General features: G+C 44.2%; 1 long non-coding RNA gene across 1 annotated transcript in view; it reads right to left on the reverse strand.

The window, feature by feature from the left end:
- Positions 1–19,395, reverse strand: part of LOC143831133 (uncharacterized) — a 76,372-nt gene that overhangs the window by 22,526 nt on the left and 34,451 nt on the right. The window contains exon 2 of the long non-coding RNA XR_013228742.1: positions 17,869–17,931. This is a non-coding gene — a long non-coding RNA (uncharacterized LOC143831133). The remainder of the gene's footprint in view (positions 1–17,868; positions 17,932–19,395) is intronic.

The following is a 19,395-nucleotide window of genomic DNA, read 5'->3' on the forward strand; positions in this document are numbered from 1 at the left end:
TCGCAACATTGTACAAGAGGAAGCAACTAAAACCATCCCAAAGAAAAAGAAATGCAAGAAATCAAAATGGCTGTCTGAGGAAGCTTTACAAATAGCTAAGGAGAGAAGGGAAGTGAAAGGCAAGGGAGAAAGAGAAAGATACACCCAATTGAATGCAGAATTCCAGAGAAAAGCTAGAAGAGATAAGAATGCCTTCTTAAATGAACAGTGCAAACAAATAGAAGAAAACAATAGAATGGGGAGGACCAGAGATCTTTTCAAGAAAATTGGAGATATGAAGAGAACGTTTCATGCAAAGATGGGTATGATAAGGGACCAAAATGGTAGGGACCTCACAGAAGCAGAAGAGATCAAACAAAGGTGGCAAAATTATACAGAAGAACTATACAAGAGCGAGCTTAACATCCCTGATGACCACAATGGGGTAGTTACTGACCTGGAGCCAGACATCCTGGAATGTGAAGTCAAATGGGCCTTAGGAAGTCTGAGCAACAATAAAGCTAGTGGTAGTGACAGCATTCCAGTTGAACTATTCAAAATCTTAAAGGACGATGCAGTAAAAGTGCTACACTCAATATGCCAGCAAATTTGGAAAATTCAACAATGGCCACAGGATTGGAAAAGGTCAGTTTACATTCCAATCCCAAAGAAGGGCAATGCCAAAGAATGTTCAAACTACCGCACCATAGCACTAATTTCTCATGCTAGCAAAGTTATGCTCAAAATCCTACAAGCTAGGCTCCAGCAATATGTGGACCGAGAACTTCCAGAAGTACAGGCAGGATTTCGAAGAGGCAGAGGAACTAGAGATCAAATTGCCAACATACGCTGGATCATGGAGAAAGCTAGGGAGTACCAGAAGAACGTCTACTTCTGCTTCATTGACTATGCTAAAGCCTTTGATTGTGTGGAGCACAACAAATTGTGGCAAGTTCTTAAAGAGATGGGAATACCAGAGCATCTTATTTGTCTCTTGAGAAATTTATATGCAGGTCAAGAAGCAACAGTGAGAACTGAACATGGAATCACTGACTGGTTCAAAATTGAGAAAGGAGTTCGGCAAGGCTGTATACTGTCGCCTTGCCTATTTAACTTGTATGCAGAGCACATCATGAGAAATGCGGGATTAGAGGAGTCACAAATTGGGATCAAGATTGCAGGGAGAAATATCAACAACCTCAGATATGCAGATGATACCACTCTAATGGCAGAAAGTGAAGAGGAACTAAAGAGCCTGTTGATGCGGGTGAAGGAGGAGAGTGCCAAAGTTGGCTTGAAACTCAACATCAAATAAACAAAGATCATGGCATCCGGTCCTCTCAATTCCTGGCAAATAGAAGGGGAAGAAATGGAGATAGTGACAGATTTTATTTTCCTGGGCTCCAAGATCACTGCAGATGGGGACTGCAGCAAAGAAATTAAAAGACGCTTCCTCCTGGGGAGGAAAGCTATGGCAAATCTAGACAGCATCCTAAAAAGCAGAGACATCACCCTGCCAACAAAAGTGCGTTTAGTCAAGGCTATGGTCTTCCCAGTTGCAATGTATGGCTGCGAAAGTTGGACCATAAGGAAGGCCGAGCGTCAAAGAATTGAGGCTTTTGAACTCTGGTGCTGGAGAAGACTCTTGCGAGTCCCTTGGACTGCAAGGCGAACAAACCAGTCAGTCCTAGAGGAGATCAGCCCTGACTGCTCCTTAGAAGGCCAGATCCTGAAGATGAAACTCAAATATTTTGGCCACCTCATGAGAAGGAAGGACTCCCTGGAGAAGAGCCTAATGCTGGGAGAGATCGAGGGCAAAAGAAGAAGGGGACGACAGAGAATGAGGTGGATGGATGGAATCACTGAAGCAGTCGGTGCAAACTTAAATGGACTCCGGGGAATGGTAGAGGACAGGAAGGCCTGGAGGATCATTGTCCATGGGGTCGCGATGGGTCGGACACGACTTCGCACATAACAACAACAACAACAATAGCCCTGAGGGTGTGAAAGCTGGATTTTAGTACTAAGACAGTTGGTTAATCTAGCTGCATTTTGCCCAGTTATAGAAGCATGACCCTGAGTGCAATAAATAAATCTCCCAAGTTGTTGTTAGGTGTGAAATTGTGTCTGATCCATCGCGACCCCATGGACAATGATCCTCCAGGCCTTCCTGTCCTCCACCATTCCCCGGAGTCCATTTAAATTTGCACCTAATGCTTCAGTGACTCCATCCAGCCACCTCATTCTCTGTCATCCCCTTCTTCTTTTGCCCACGATCGCTCCCAGCATTAGGCTCTTCTCCAGGGAGTCCTTCCTTCTCATGAGGTGGCCAAAGTATTTGAGTTCCATCTTCAGGATCTGGCCTTCTAAATCTCCCAAGAATATATTGCAAAAAAGGTAAACTTACAATTATTCAAGCAGCATTACAGTTATTCAAGTTGTTCACATTCCGGTTGCAGTAAAAAAAAAAAAGAGAAAGAAGCTTAATCTAAAGAATACTTTCCCTGTCACAAATAACTAGCTTGTCCAGCATCATGTGGATGGGAATATGAGGGCATTGTATCTACAAGAGAGATCTACAGAGATGCGTGTCCCCATGGAAGACCATGTGCAGAGTGACTGAGAGGACAAATAGAACAGAGGGGTCAGACGCAGCAGAGAGGTATCCCATTCAAGGAGATAACACGTATAAACGCTTAGAGGGATGTATTCAAGTGGGTAGCTCCTTTAAGACCAACAAAGATTTATTCAAGGTGTGAGCTTTCGGGTGCAGGCACTCTTCCTCAGACTAGATGAACAACCATCATAACCATAATTAGCTTTTGCCTTATATCTCCACTGTTATGACGGTTGTTCATTTAGTCTGAGGAAGAGTGCATGCACTCGAAAGCTCACACCTTGAATAAATCTTTGTTGGTTTTAAAGGTGCTATTGGATTCTATTTTTCTTAGAGGGATGTAGCATCTCCCAATGTCCAGGCATGCTGTATCACTCACTCCAACATTTAGCAGTGTCTACTTAGATGTCATAAAAACTCTGAAAACTTGGTCTGTCAGATATAAAGGAAAGAATGTAGATAAATACATTTTATGTTTGTAAAACTTCTAAGGAAAACCCTTAAAAGAAGAAGAAGAAGAAGAAGAAGAAGAGTTGGTTCTTATATGCCGCTTTTCCCTACCCGAAGGAGGCTCAAAGCGGCTTACAGTCGCCTTCCCTTTCCTCTCCCCACAACAGACACCCTGTGGGGTGGGTGAGGCTGAGAGAGCCCTGATATCACTGCCCGGTCAGAACAGTTTTATCAGTGCCGTGGCGAGCCCAAGGTCACCCAGCTGGCTGCATGTGGGGGAGCGCAGAATTGAACCTGGCATGCCAGATTAGAAGTCTGCACTCCTAACCACTACACCAAACTGGCTCTCACACCAAAATGGAAATGGGCACAAGAATTAGAAAAAGAGCAAGAAAACTTTGCATTTGTTTACCTATGGCACCCTAGGATCACCTATACAAAATGGCAGTACCCTTGTACCATCGTAAGATATAGATCTCTGCAACTAGGTAAAGTCTAACTTGCTAACTATTCCAATGGTCAGCATTTTACTTAATGTATATCCTATATTTTTATGGCTGTTTCATGTCCAATGTACAGTCTATCTTCCATGACAAATATGTATCTCATTTTGATCCTGTCTTTTTAATATTGTTTGTAATAATTTTATAATAATTTTACATTGGGGTCTTCTATTATGTATACTAAATAGAAAATGGTGCTTTCATAGATCCCCCCCCCCAATGAAGCCTATATGATGAAATGTGGTACTTTGTAAAATATTTCTTATCACCTGGCATTTCTTCCCTTTTTGTTTTGTGCCATGTTGCTGGATGCAACCTACTCCTCCACCTTCATCCTCACATTCCAAAGGTTCGCCCTCACTTTTAGTAATGCAGATATATGTGGAGAGACAGAATAAATCAGGACAAGGGGAATATCTGTGTGTGTGTTTTGGACTCATTGTCTCCCAAGTGAGGCATTAGCTTTTAGGCCAGCCAAGCTGATTCCCAGCTTTGCCATTGGGCTTAGCCAAAGGGCAACAATATGCTGTGATTCAGTTTTCCTTATTTCAGAATAGGGTTGAAAGCATCTGTCCAGTGTTTTTCACCCACCATTTTGGATGAGCTATCCTTCTTCTCTACTAATCCCCTTTCCCTTGTGAATTGGGCTTGATTAGATTGTCAGTCTGTGGGGAATGGTTGGTAAGCTCAGGGACAGTCCCAGCATAATTGTGATGATCATGATGAGCTCAAAGGGCCAATTAACATTACCAACATATAAGAAACAGAACACAACCAAAACACCATGTTTGCTATTATCAGAGACAGGATATAAAACAATTACCTTTTTTCTTGGAACAGTACATTGAATTAAATTTGGTTTCTTCTCCTTAGGAGGCTTTTCCTAAGTACACATCTAAAAGCCTTCAGTTGAGATTTAATTACCACAGGACTGCTGAAGTGATTGTCTTCTGTTAAAGGGGCCTTCTTAAGCAGCGTATCTCATTGTCCTGCTTCATCACAAGGCATCATGCTTTGAAAACCCAGGAACATAAAAATTGTGGAGATTTTGGGCACACTTAAGCTGTTTTGTTTTACTTCTGCTTTTCAGTATGGTTTAGTATTTTACATTTTTGTGCAATTTTACTTTTTATGTATTGGAAATCTCTATTTCTCAAGAGGCCATATGTATTTTTAAAAGAAAAAAGCAAGAAGGAATTGCTGAGCAGGTTTAGAGGTTGCAGCTCCCTCCTTACAAAAATAAGGATATTCTTCTTTAGCAGGGGTGGCCCAGTTCTATTAGATCAACCCTGCTTGTCTGTCATGACTCTCTCTACTGAATACTTGAAGAGAAGCTGAATTATCCTAAACTTACTTGACTATAGATTATGGTTTCATGTGAAATGGTTGAATTAAAATGCATGTCACTTAGTTTATTGCCTTTCCTTCCTCCCTTTTCCCTTCTCATGTGAAGACTGGAAAGTCATGAAGGAATCCTGATTAGAAATGAATTTTGGCTCCTACTGATATGGGTGAGTTAATTAGATGTAATCCCCCCTCAATTAGATGGTATTCTAATACAGGTTTTATCCCAATTTATAATCCCAGTTAGTGGAGTGAAAACAACATGTCTGTATTTCATGGATACCTGAGGTTAGTTTCTACCTGGGATTCTGCCTGGGATTCCTTTATCACGCTCCTTGCAAACTTGGCAACAAGCTGGGGTTTTGGTTAAATCTAGGACTTGAATTCAGCCTGTGGCAACTGAATATAAATTATGGACTGTAAGTCCCATCAAATCTAAAACTGAATCTAACAATGCATGTCCAACTTTTTGGGTAGATCTACATTTATATTTAGCTGTCATTTTTTCCAAGTAGAATCCTGGGGGTTATGGCTTGACAAGGATTCTGAGGCTGGTCTGTTAATGAGGGCTACCCCCACTCACCAAACTCCCAGAGTTCTTTGGAAGGATGATTATAAAGCCAGTTTCAGTCAGTAGAGTGAATACTATACCATCTGTGAAACAAAATCTTGTCCCGTCGCCCCTTCAAGACCAACAAAGTTTTATTCAAAGCATGAGCTTTTGTATGTCTGTATCTGACAAAGTGCGTATGTGCACAAAAGCTTATACCTTGTCTAAAACTTGGTTTTGCCTTAAAGGAGCCACTGTAATCAAACTTTGCTCCGCTGCTTCAAACCAGCACAGCTACCCATCTGAATCTAGCATCGGGATAGAGCTGCTTGGAGCGGGATAAAGAAGAATGTGTCAGCCAGCAGGTGGCGATCTGGGTCCTAATTGAGAAACAGGCAGTTGTGGTGTATGGATTCAGTTAAAAAATGATTAAAAGCTAAGGGAAGTGTGAATTGATCTCTGTTGCCCCACTCTGGCATCATAACTAAAAAAGATTCTGCCTTGAACTACTTATGTTCCCCAAGAGCACAATCCACATTAGTAGACCTTGGAACTGAGATATGGGACTTAGTTTTTTCATTACTCTTAGTAGAAGGAGGGAAACTCTGCTTTACTGGACAATATAAACTTTTCTGTGTTGAAGATGGTTCCTCTAACCTTGAATGTGGTCTTTATTTTTATCTTCTTTATGGATAAGTACTTCTATAGCAAGCCCTGCTTCTCCCAATCTCAGCCCTTCCTCTGAGACTTCACCTGAGCCTCAGGGGAGGGCAGTACATAAATGTTGCTTTGTGGTTTCCAAACCCATGTTTCTCCTCCCTACACACCCACATTTGAATCCTTGGCTGCATGTGGGCAGTTCCATGAAAGCATGTCAGCCGTGCTGGGATAAGATCTTTCTTTAACTTTATGAGAATATTTAGAGTATTTTAAAACAGCCCTGGAGTTATCCTGCTATGCTATATTGGACTGGATGGAGCCAATCTTGCCACTGTAGGACTGTAAAGTTTGGGTCCAGTGGCACCCTTCATGCATCCATACTAAAGCTCACACCTTGAATAAAACTGTTGGTTTTAAAGACACCACCAGACTCAAACTTTGTTCTGCTACTTCAGATTCAACCCGGCTAAATTACAATGACTAAGGTTGCCAGTTTTGTGTTGGGAAACACCTGGAAACTTTGGGGGTGAAGCCAGAGGTGGGTGGGATTTGGGGCAGGGAGGGAGGGACCTCAGTGGACTATAATGCTATAGAGTCCACCCTTCAAAGCAACCATTTTCTCCAGGGGAACTCACCTCTGTTGCCTGGCCATGAGCTATAATTCCCGGGCATCCGTAATGACACTTTTACTGAATCTAGCTCCATGGCTCTTTTAATTGTGGACCTTAGTTTTGGAAAGGGGTCAGCCTCTTGAAACCTGAGTTCCTTTCCTTTCTATAGGGCTCCATAGAGGGGAGATGCAGATTAAACTCCACTCTGCTGTAGAAGACTGCTGTGTGGTCCTGGGCCATAAGTATCATAGAATCATAGGTTGTAAGGGGTCATACAGGCCACTTAGTCCAACCCCCTGCTCGATGTAGGATCATCCTAAAGCAGCTATGGTAAGTATCTGTCCAGCCACTACTTGAGGACTCTCAGTGAGGGGGAGCTCACCACCTCCTTAGGCAGCTGATTCCACTGCTGAACCACTCTGACTGTGAGTTTCCCCCGATATCTAGCTGATACCATTCTACATGTAGTTTAGACCCATTACTGTAGGACCTGGCCTCTGTTGCCAACAGGAACCTTTCTCTACCCTCCTCCAAGTGACAGCCTCTCACTCTCCCTCTCTGTCACTCAGTCTAACCAACTCCATAGGGTTATTATAACGATAAGGTGGAGGGGAGAAAAAAAAGCTGTTGGCAAATTTGGGCCCCCACCAGTGAGAAATGCCGATTATAAAGTAGGTACATCTAAATAAAATATTTCACCTTCTAAGGCAGCACTGCTCTTGCTGAGCTGCTGCTAAAGGAATGATGCAGGCTTTGCACCCTGTGGCCTAATCCTGAGGCCTGCATTGCAGTCCCTGGTCACTGTTGAGCTTCCTCCTGTATTTAGCCAACGGGCGCCCTCCAGAGGCTTCATGTGGAACATGCGCAGCAACACGGACCTGACTGAGCCTCCAGCTTTGCTTCCTGAAACTGCACCCCCTCCAACAGGTTTGCAAGGATTGTATGACAAATGGTTGTATAAATAGAAGAAGGGTCATAATGTTCCAGCAATTTTTCAAAAGTCAGCCTTTCATCTGATCCATATTTACCATTATTTATCACCAGGGGAACCTTGTCTAGCTCTCTTTCTGTTGCCTGTTTTGTGTGTCTACATAGCTAGGCCGAACTGGGCTTTTTCTGTCACATTTTCCACTCTCCAGGGAAACTTCATCAAGGGCCTGAACACAGAGACTATTCTCCTGTGAGCCCTGGCTCCTTTGCAGTCCCTGAGCAAAAACTGGCCCAGACCCAAACCTTGACGCCTAACAGTTGGCAAGGCTCAGAGTGAGCTGCTACCTTAGCAAGAGTCCAACTTTCCCCTCCTGAGTGTCAGGATGGGCTTCTCATTTACCCTGAATAGCACTATGGTAGTCTTAGAGACCTTCAGCAACTCTCCCTTCCTTGAAAGTATTCTAATATAAACAGAAGAGAGACCAAATAAGCAACAACTGCAGAGCAGAGTTCTCAAAATTGCACAGTGAGAGATCCAGGGTAATTTAAGGGGTGTGTGTGTTTGAATTCCTGCATTAAAAAGAAGTTTTGTGAACAGAATTCTGCAAACTGGATGAATTATATAGTTGGGATTATCATCAAGCCTGGAGAATAAAAAATGTCCTGTCCCTTTAAAAGAGGCTTCTTGTGGATTGGACACAAATAGAAATGTTATTGTACCAGTTAGTGACACCATGCTATTAAATTCATCATTCAAGGCAACTGAAATCTGCCACCAAAGCAAAACAATAACTTTTTATTTATTTATATCATCGATCCAAGGAAGTTTGCATAGCACATGGGTTTTTAGACAAAATTTTTGGTTTTAAAAGAAGGAACTTTGCTAAAATGAGGTGACAGTCAGAAGGAAATTAAAAGGGAAAGTTAAGAGAGTCCAATCCCTAAGGATTATTGGAGATTATTCAAAACTATGCTGACCAATTCCCAAACCTTGAAACAGCAAAGGTAGAAACAAGATCAAATAAAAATGCCTGGTTAACAATTCAAATCAAGTCATAAAAGGCAAACGGACATATTTTAAAAAGTGGAAAATTTTCCTGATCAAGGTGAACAGAAAGGAGCACAAGTTCTAGCAAAACAAATGTAAGTTAAATATAAGACAAGCAAAAAGAGTACATAAACCAGCCTTTCTCAACTTTTTTTTACCATTGAGAACCCTCTGGAACATTCTTCTGGCTTCAAGTAACCCCAGAAGTGCATGCCAAATATGGTTGGGAAACATAGCACACCCACCTGGGCCCCTATCCTTCTCAACCTCTCCTGGCCCATCATTGGCCATTTTGGGAGGGATGGGTAGGTCACCCTGACCATATATTATCGTATCTTTAACCGCTCCGTGGGAACGGTATAAATAAAACAGTAAGGGCCCTTGGGGTGGGCCCAGTCTGGGATGGGGAAGGGCGCCCATTGGCCCCTTCCCCGGTACTGACAAGCGGAGGACCGGGGCTGGCCTGACAAGTTGGGAGGCGCGAAACATCTCCCGACCCTTCCACCCCCCAACGTCGGCTGCCTTCCCCCACGCCACCATTATCACACTGCCCGGCGCGATGACAGGTAGGCAGCCAGGGAAGCCTGGTGGAGACAGCGGGGGGGAGCCTTCACCCCCGGCAAGGGGACAGCCCCGCCATGTCGCCAACACAGTGGGGCTGTCCCTTTGCCGCCCTAAAAGCCCCACAGCAGCCCGGGAGCTGCCCGGAGCCAGGAGGCTTTGGGGGCAACAAAGGGACAGCCCCGCCTCGTCAGTGACAAAGGGCTGTCCTTTTGCCTCCCCTGAAGCCTTCTGGCCCTGGTGGCATCCCAGGCTGTTGCGAACCCACAGGAATCGGCCGGGGGAGTCGGGCCCACCACGAAGCCCCGGACTCCGGCAGGAGGCGGGCATTGGGGGCTACGGAGCCACCCATCCTTGGGGTGGCGTGGCTACCTAGCACCTGCTGTATTTTGTATACAGCAGGCTTAATGTCTAGTCACTCAAAAATTGTCTTTGTTGTTGTTAGGTGCAAAGTCATGTCCAACCCATCGCAACCCCATGGACAATGATCCTCCAGGGCTTCCTGTCTTCTACCATTCCCCGGAGTCCATTTAAATTTGCACTGACTGCTTGAGTCACTCCATCCAGCCACCTCATTCTCTGTCGTCCCCTTCTTTTTTTGTCCTTAATCACTCCCAGCATTAGGCTCTTCTCCAGGGAGTCCCTTCTTCTCATGAGGTGGCCAAAGTATTTGAGTTTCATCTTCACGATCTGGCCTTCTAAGGAGCAGGCAGGGCTGATCTCCTCTAGGACTGACCGCTTTGTTCGCCTTGCAGTCCAAGGGACTCGCAAGAGTCTTCTCCAGCACCAGAGTTCAAAAGCCTCAATTCTTTGATGCTCGGCCTTCCTTATGGTTCAACTTTCACAGTCATACATTGCAACTGGGAAGACCGTAGCCTTGACTAGCCGCACTTTGGTTGGCAGGGTGATGTCTCTGCTTTTTAGGATGCTGTCTAGATTTGCCATAGCTTTCCTCGCCAGGAGCAAGCATCTTTTAATTTCTTTGCTGCAGTCCCCATCTGCAGTGATCTTGGAGCCCAGGAAAATAAAATCTGTCACTACTTCCATCTATTTGCCAGGAATTGAGAGGGCCGGATGCCATGATCTTCGTTTTTTTATTATATTTTTTTTTACCAAGCACACCCTTATCCATGGTTATCTAGCACATCCTTATCCTTGGTTCCTCTATATATTTGTGAAACAGCCTGGGGCGTGGAATGTCTGGTTGTCTGAATTGGAATAAGGCCAATCAGGGTGCAGCCATCATTCCTGGATGCACCCTGATTGGCTCTGCCCCTACAGCTCCCTCCCTCCCTCTCTGGATACTAGCCACGTTCCTCTCAGATGCGCCAGAGACAGAGACACATAGAGCCCTGCCAGACTGAACATGAGCCCTCATTCCCTCCTATTGCTCCTGCTGCGAGGGAGGCAGAGTGAGGCACAGAGAGAGCTGCCCCAAGCTGCTGACCAGCCCCATGATCCATGGAAACATCCAGGTCTCTGACCCTTATCCTCCCTCTGGGAACCAGAGATCAATTGGTTGTTGATCTGCTCATGGTAGGTACTGACCTTGCTTATGTACACAGAATAAAACAGCTTGCTCTTCATACAGAACAGATGGACTGCTTAAATTGCTTCCCTCCTAAGAAGGGGCCCTAATTACCTGCTATCGCTCCTGCTGCCACGGAGAGAGACACACAAAGAGATCCGCCCCTGCTGCGAAGGAGGAAGAGAGACACAGACAGAGATCTGCACCTCCTGGTATTCCCTGGGTCCTAGCGCCCATTGAATTCCTGGTTTCAATGGGCTTTCTTGCTAGTTAAAAATATAAAAATCAAGTAACTCCTACTCATACAGGATACCTTCCTAGAGCCGTCACGTAACCCTGGTTGATAAAGCCTGACTTGAAGCAGTAGATGGGCAAATACATTAAAATAAAGCATTTATTTGAATATATCAGGAACAGGAAACCAGCTAGAGAGGCAGTTGGGCCTTTGAATGACAAAGAGATGAAAGCATAGCTTAAGAATATGGTGGGACTGTCCCGGGTTCCCCCCATATCTCATGTGTCCCGCCCGCGGTCTCCAATTGTCCCGCTGGTCGCCCCCTCCCCGTCTCCAGAGCGGGAGTTGTCTGATTTGGGAGCTGCTGGTGAGGCTGAGTAGGGCGGAGGGATGGAGGGAGGAAGGGGGTTCCTGAAGCGGCCGGCCGGCTCCCTCTGCAATCTGCCACAGGTCCTGCGGGGCTCGCTCAACTCCTTCCCACACAGTTCGCAGGTGCGGCGGAGCAGCTCCGCTCATCGTCCGGATGTTGAGAGCAGCAGGGCTCCTTTCCGCCTCCCAGCCGGGGACACAGCGGCAGGAGAGAGGCGCTGCTGCCAAGATACCAGGGCACCCCCACTACTGAGCGCTGCTCATGGTGAGCATGGGCTCCTGGCTGTGCCAGGCGCTGAGAGCGGGTGTGCCCATTGGGTCACTGCTGCCCGGGCCTGAGCCTGGTGTGCGTGAGCACCAGCTGGAGACTGCACATTGGACTGCTGCCACAACTACTGGGACATCTGCCCAGGTGGGTCTCTCTTCTGCCGGCGGGTGGGGGTGTGGAGGCAGGGCGAGACTGCTGCCTCTGCTCAGAAGACCTCCCCCCATAGGCGCTCTGCAAGAAGTGCCAGGCTGCCAGACGACCAGATTTAAAAAATGGTAACATGGGACCTGGGGGGGGGGCGGCAGAGGACGCCCCACCAGGAAAGCCCACCCGTGCCCCCCCCCATGTCCCGCTTTACCATTTTTTAAATCTGGTCACATTACTTAAGGAAGATGCGGAAATGGCAGGGAATGTAATTAGTTTTTTCCTTTGTTTTCACTATTGAAAATGTGAGGCCATTGTTTTTGGGGAAGGTTGCCTGAAGAACTGGTTCAAATTGAGATGACAAAAGGTGAAGTTCTAGGACTACTTGGCAAACTGAAAACCAGTAAAAGACCACCCAAAGATTCTTAAAGAATTCAAATAAGGCATTGTTGATCTACTAACATGTATAGACAATTTGTTGTTAAAATCAGATTCTGTGGCAAGTGACTGCAAAAATGTTACCCCAGTTTTTAAAAAGGGGTCTAGAAGTGATCCAGGACATTACAAGTCATTTAGCCTGACATCTGTTCTAATTATTAACACAATGATGAACAAAGTCAGCTGAGAGAAAATCAACATGGCTGTTGAAAAGTGAAGTCCTGACTCACCAACTTCTTTGAACTGGTTAACAAGCACATGGACTAGAGGAAGGTTCCCAGGTAGATGATTGGGGATTGGAATATGAGGGTTTGTGATGTCAGCTGTTTTTCCGCCACAGAGTTTCTGGTGATTCCTAGAGCTACCATATACCACTACTGGGTTTTGACGGGAAGTGATGTAGTGATGCAGCCAATTTTACCACTTTATTTTTATAGTCATAGCAAGAAGCTTGGCAGCTCTAGATTGATGAGTCGGCAGAATTCATATACTTGGAGAGAAGTCCAGATCCAAAAGGCTTTTGATAGGATACCTCACCAAAAACTCCTGAATAAGTTAAGTAATCATGGGATAAGATTAGTCCTCTTGTGGATTAAAATTTGGTTCAATGGTAGGAAGTAGAGAGTAGGAATAAATGCACAGTTCTCTCAATGGAGATGAGCAATGAGCAGTGAGTCTCACAAGGATTGGTATTGAACCAGTGCTATTTAATGTGTTCATAAAATATCTGGAATTGGGGCTGAGCAGGTAACAGCCAATTTTGTAGACTATACAAAAATTTCAGGATGATAAAGAGCAAGGTGGATTGTGAAGCACCACAGAATCATTTTTCTAAAGTGGGTGAATAGACAATGATGATGCAAATCAAGTTCAACATAGATAAGTTTAAGGTAGGGATGTCAGTCCCCTGGTGGGTCCTGGGGATCTCCAGCTCATCTCCAGGAGACAGTGATCAGTTTCCCTGGAGAAACTGGCTGCTATAGAGGGTGGACTCCATAGCATTATATGCCTCTGAAATCCTTCCCCACCGCAAACCCCACCTACTCTCAAGCTCCACCCTCAAATTCTCCAGATATTTCCCAATCCAGAGCTGGCAACCCTAGTTTAAGGTGGTGTGTATTAGATTAAAAATGTATTCTTTTAAAAATAATATAATATTAAACATATGCAAATGTGCAGTGAACTGGCTGAAACTGCGATTGAAAAGATAAGTAATAAGAAATAATAATAGCTAATAAAAGTGAAGAAACTGGACTGAACAGACTTAAGTAGGAATACATAATGATGGTGGGTGAAACTGCGGATCAAAGAAAATCCTAAAAAGACTCTTCAGTTGCTGACTTCAAGAGTTCAGTCATGTAGGTCTCAAAACTCAGCACTTCAACATATTGGGCACTTTTAATTCTTAAATAGTAAAAGTGGAGAAGCTTAAGTTGCTCTCAGTTCATGTTGAAAGCTGAAGCATGCCATCAAAACGTAAAACATGTGTTTGCAATGGATAGAGACCTTCTATAAAAGATGTGTTGTGAAATCACATTTTCAGAGCTAAAATTTAAAAGCTCTCTAAATAATATTGCATGATATAAGCGTGCATCTGGGTATATAACAGAGACCAGAATACATTTTAAAACATTGAATAGATGTAACGGACGGATTCATAAATGAAGAAGTTGTACCAGGAGATTGTTTTAAGCATTGAGCGGACTGAACAAAGGCATCTGCATAGTGAGTAAAATGGCATGTACAATAAAGTATGTTTTATAAAGGATTTTATTTCTGGGGAAAGAAGTGGCTTGAAGAAGTACGATAGTTTTATTAAGTCACAAAAGGGTTTTTAAAACAGAATTTATAGCAACTTTGCGTTTCTCCTGGTATTGGCCTTTCCTTTCACTGCAGTGCTGCAAACCAAGTATAACACCAGTGAAGTGCCTGGAAATACTGGAGTCTAAAACCTTGCTCCAGGCTTGTCTAGACCATGCATTGCAATTTAAGCAGTCCATCTGCTCTGTATGAAGAGCAAGCTGTTTTATTCTGTGTACATAAGCAAGGTCAGTACCTACCATGAGCAGATCAACAACCAATTGATCTCTGGTTCCCAGAGGGAGGATAAGGGTCAGAGACCTGGATGTTTCCATGGATCATGGGGGGGTTTCACAATGCCAGGCAAGAGTCCAGCAGGGTGCAGGAAAGTTAGACAGGAGTGCAGTGATAAAACAAGAACACTACAGATTTGTTTCTTACCTATATGCTGTGCTGTCCCTTCCCTTTTGTAACCCTGCTCCTTGCCAATCTGCAATCAGGGCAAATGTCTTAAAAGACTGTAGGTTTTGTCACATTTTGTAACAATGTAAACAGGGGAAAATGTGTGGCTCAATAAACCCTGCAAGTAACAGAAGAATGTGTGTCTTCCATCAGTTTTTTTTTCCTGTTTGCATACATTCTCCTGTGTGTATCTCCACATTTTGTAACAAGCCTTGCACTGCAAAAACTTTATTGTGATAAAGCAAATGCCTGTGCCAAAGACTGTTGGTTGGTGCAATAATTTGGTGTGTCATAGCTGTCTTTCTGCAATCCAAAGGTGGCACTAAACGTCTTGCACCATCTCTTGAGAGAATTGCCCATAAATGAAGAAACAAGCATTGCTCTATCTCCAAAAGAATGATCAAATGTCCTCTGTAGACATGGAATCATAGAGTTGGAAGGGGCTAGATAGGCCATCTAGTACAACCCCCTGCTTGATGCAGGATCAGCCTTAGTCATCCTTGACAAGTATCTGTCCAGTTGCTGCTTGAAGAATGCCCATGAGGAGGCAGTCACCGATTCTACTGCTGAACAACTCTATGAAAATTCTTCTCCTGATATCTAGCCAGTATGGTTCTGCACATAGTTTAAAACAATTACTGTGGGTCCTATCCTCTACTGCCATCAGGAACCTTTCCCTGCCCTCCTCTGACAATCTTTCAAATACTTAGACAGCAGTCATGTCCCCTCTCAACCTCCTCTTCTCCAGGCTGAACATTCCTTTCATCACAGGGCTTAGTACCCAGGCCCAGTACAGAGGCTTTTCCTGGCTTCCCTGGGTCCCAGAGGGCTAACAGGGGAGCATTTATGGTTAGGGAGAAATATCAACAACCTCAGATATACAGATGATACCACTTTAATGGCAGAAAGTGAAGAGGAACTAAAGAGCCTGTTGATGAGGGTGAAGGAGGAAAGTGCAAAAGTTTGCTTGAAACTCAATATCATGAACACGAAGATCATGGCATCCAGCCCTCTCAATTCCTGGCAAATAGATGGGGAAGAAATTGAGGTAGTGACAGATTTTATTTTCCTGGGCTCCAAGATCACAGGAGATGGGGACTGCAGCAAATAAATTAAAAGATGTTTGCTCCTGGGGAGGAAAGCTATGGCAAATCTAGACAGCATCCTAAAAAGCAGAGACATCATCCTGCCAACAAAAGTACGTCTAGTGAAGGCTATGGTATTTCCAGTTGCTATGTATGGCTGCGAAAGTTGGACCATAAGGAAGGCCGAGCGTCAAAGAATTGAGGCTTTAGAACTCTGGTGCTGGAGAAGACTCTTGCGAGTCCCTTGGACTGCAAGGCGAACAAAGCGGTCAGTCCTAGAGGAGATCAGCCCTGCCTGCTCCTTAGAAGGCCAGATCCTGAAGATGAAACTGAAATACTTTGGCCACCTCATAAGAAGGAAGGACTCCCTGGAGAAGAGCCTAATGCTGGGAGCGATTGAGGGCAAAAGAAGAAGGGGACGACAGAGAATGAGGTTGCTGGAGGAAGTCACTGAAGAAGTCGGTGCAAATTTAAATGGACTCCGGGGAATGGTAGAAAATGTTTTACTGTTATGAGCTTTCCCCATAGCAAAGTGGAAGCGTGTTTTTAAAAAAATTAATTTCAGGACTCGGAGGATGGAATTTTGAGTCCCTAAAACAGCCACTGTGAAGGGATTGATGGCTTTCATTGACTGACAACCTGAAGAGAAGAAGTTGTCCATGCTTTAGGCTTCTCTGTGACATCACCGGGAAGGGAAAAGTTGTGATGAGGCGGTGGGATAACGCCAGAAGGGTCTCCTGTCAGGAATAGTGCAAACACATTGTTTCCTCTTGCACGTTTGCAAGCAGGAGGCACCATGTATTTTACGCCTTCTTGTGGAAATGGTTATGATCTACTTCCATCTACATTGATATGCTAATTTAGATATAACTGCTGTTATAATTTTTCAAAATCCCATATTCCTTGTGATTTTTAGTGCCTTTTAAATTTGTTTCCCACTTTGAGGGCCCAAATGAATGGGTAAAAATGCTTAAAAGACGAATGCAAGAAAAGCCATGTTGGATCAGGCCCATCCAGTCCAATACTCTGTGTCATGCAGTGGCCAAAAAACAGGTGCCATCAGGAAGCCCTCCCACTGTTGCTCCCCAAGCACCAAGAACACCCTGTCCTAGATATAGTGTTCCATATACCTTGTGGCTAAGTGCCACTGATGGACCTCTGCTCCATATGCTTATCCAGTCCTCTCTTGAAACTGTCTGTTCTTGTAGCTACCACTTCCTGCTGCACTTCCATGTGTTAATTACTCTCTGGGTATAGGAGTACTTACTTTTATCTGTTCTAAGCCTACTGTTCAAATTTAATTGAGTGTCCATTAATTCTTGTGTTGTGAGAAAAGTGCTTTCTCTACCTTCTCTATCTCATCCATAATTTTGTAAACCTCCCAATCGTCATTTCTCCAAGCAAAAATGCCCTAACATGTTTTAGCTTTCTTCACAGAGAAGAGTTTGTTCTTATATGCTGCTTTTCTCAAGCAGAAGGAGTCTCAAAGTGGCTTACAGTCGCCTTCCCATTCCTCTCCCCACAACAGACACCCTGTGGGGTGGGTGAGGCTGAGAGAGCCCTGATATTACTGTTTAGTCAGAACAGCATTTATCAGTGTTGTGGTGAGCTAAAGGCCACCCAGCTGGCTGCATGTGGGAGAGCAGGGAATCAAACCCAACTCACCAGATTAGAAGTCCGCAATCCTAACCACTACACCAAGCTGGCTGTCCATCCCTTTAGAAGGTGTTCCATCCCTTAATCATTTTAGTTATCCTCTTCTGCACTTTTTTCAGTGGTATATTTTTTAAAGTCTGGTGACGAGAAGTCTACAGTGTTCCAAACGAGGCTGCACCATAGATTTATAAAGGGACATTATGATACTGACTAAATTGTTTTCAATCAACATATTAATAATCTTGAGCATAGCATTTGCCTTTTTTATTGCAGTTGCACACTGAGTCAACATCTTCAATGAGTTATCTACCACAACTCCAAGATCTGTCAACTGCCTCTAGTTTGAACCCCATCTGCATTTATTTAAAGTTAGGATATTTGGCTCCAATGTGCATTACTTTTCACCTGCTGGCATTGAACCTCATTTGCCACTTTGACACCCCCTTGCCCAGACCCGTGTGGAGCTCTTGTAGTCCTCCCTGGGTCTCACTGCCCTGAACAACTTGGTGTTGCCTGCAAACTTAGCACTTCACTGCTTACCCCAGCTCCAAATGATTAATGAACAAGTTTAAAAGCACTGGACCTAGTACCAAGCCCTGTAGTAAATAAACATATGAATAAAAAGTATACCTCCCCCTCTTGCTGCAGTCCAACCATTCACTTGAAATTTTGTATCTGGGGGGCAGTAGACTCCTGGAAAGGATATATAAAGAAAAGGTATGTATGGGTTTCCTGCTCTACCACTTATCTTGCCCCTGATCACATAAGAAAGAAAGCACTTGGGCAAAATTAAGCATCAAGCCTGTACATCTTGCGTATGCGTGTGAACTAGTCTAAAGATTGCATCAACTGTACTAGTTTACCAAGGGTAGTCCCAGGGCTTGTCCTTTGGCCAGTTAATGTCCCAATTCTGTTTGTGTATTTGCCTTGGGGTATGTTGTGTTAGGATGTTTAGTTAGGATGTATTATTTGAGGTCATTCTTTGGGATTTAGCTCCTTCCTCAGGGACTCTGGGAATTACATTTTTTGATAAGGTGTCCTTTGTGGATGCATCTTATCTGTAGTGCAGATGCATATAAATGCCTCTAATTCTGTTTCTGTGCATGGACACTAAGTGCCAGATAGTGCATAGTTTTCTATGTCATACACTTAAGATTACAATAAAATCGGAGTCCAGTAGCACCTTTAAGACCAACAAAGATTTATTCAAGGCGTGACCTTTCGAGTGCAAGCACTCTTCTTAAAGTCTTAAAGGTGCTACTGGACTCTGATTTGATTGTGCCACTTCAGACCAACACGGCTATCCTTTTGAATCTATACACTTAGAGTTGCCATCTTTGGGCTGGGAAATGCCCGGAGATTTGGGTGGGTGGGGAACAACCTCAGCAGGGTACAATGGACACCCCCCCCCCCCGGAAGCAGCCATTTTCTCCACTTCTTGGGTTTTCACATTGTGGGAGAGGACTGCAAAGTCAATGAATACAGTGTCTAATTGACAGAATAGACCCTTCAGCAATGCATAATGGAGGAGAGTCTGGACAGCCAAGAATCCCAGTATGAGCACAGGGTTATAAAAGCATGCCTCTTTTTTAATGTGTGAAATATGAGTCCTAGAAAGATCCACTTTAAATTGGTACTACACTATTCTTCCTCCTGAATCCATGTCAAGAATTTATAACATATGAGGAGATAGGCCTGATGTTTCCCCTCCTTAATCCTATCCAGCTTTTGGCTCCAGTTTCTTGCTGTGTACAGGTGCCAGCCACAAATGGCAATCCTGGCTGTCTTTTCTAGCTTTACATTACAGACTCTTCTCTTTTTAACATCCATCAAGACATGAGTGAATTGAGACTTGCAGGAGCTTCCCTGTGGATAGTGACTGTGTATGTGTACCTTACTGCAGACCTTTGTAATCACAGATTTTTCCTTTTTCCCAGAAGCACAATTCTGTCTCTGTACCATTTGCAATTTCCCATCATAGCCCCTTGCACTTATGTAAGAATAGCCTCACACAGTTTTGTAAAGGGTCATGAACGGCAGTGTTGCAATTATCCATGTATTCTGAACACTGTCAGTGACGCAGAGCAAACGGGTCAGCTTTATTAGCTTTCTCTTTCATGTGACAGATTATCTGAGGCACAGTATGGTGTGATAGAG

The sequence above is a fragment of the Paroedura picta genome, chromosome 3 (genome assembly GCF_049243985.1).
Source record: "Paroedura picta isolate Pp20150507F chromosome 3, Ppicta_v3.0, whole genome shotgun sequence".
NCBI lineage: Eukaryota > Metazoa > Chordata > Lepidosauria > Squamata > Gekkonidae > Paroedura > Paroedura picta.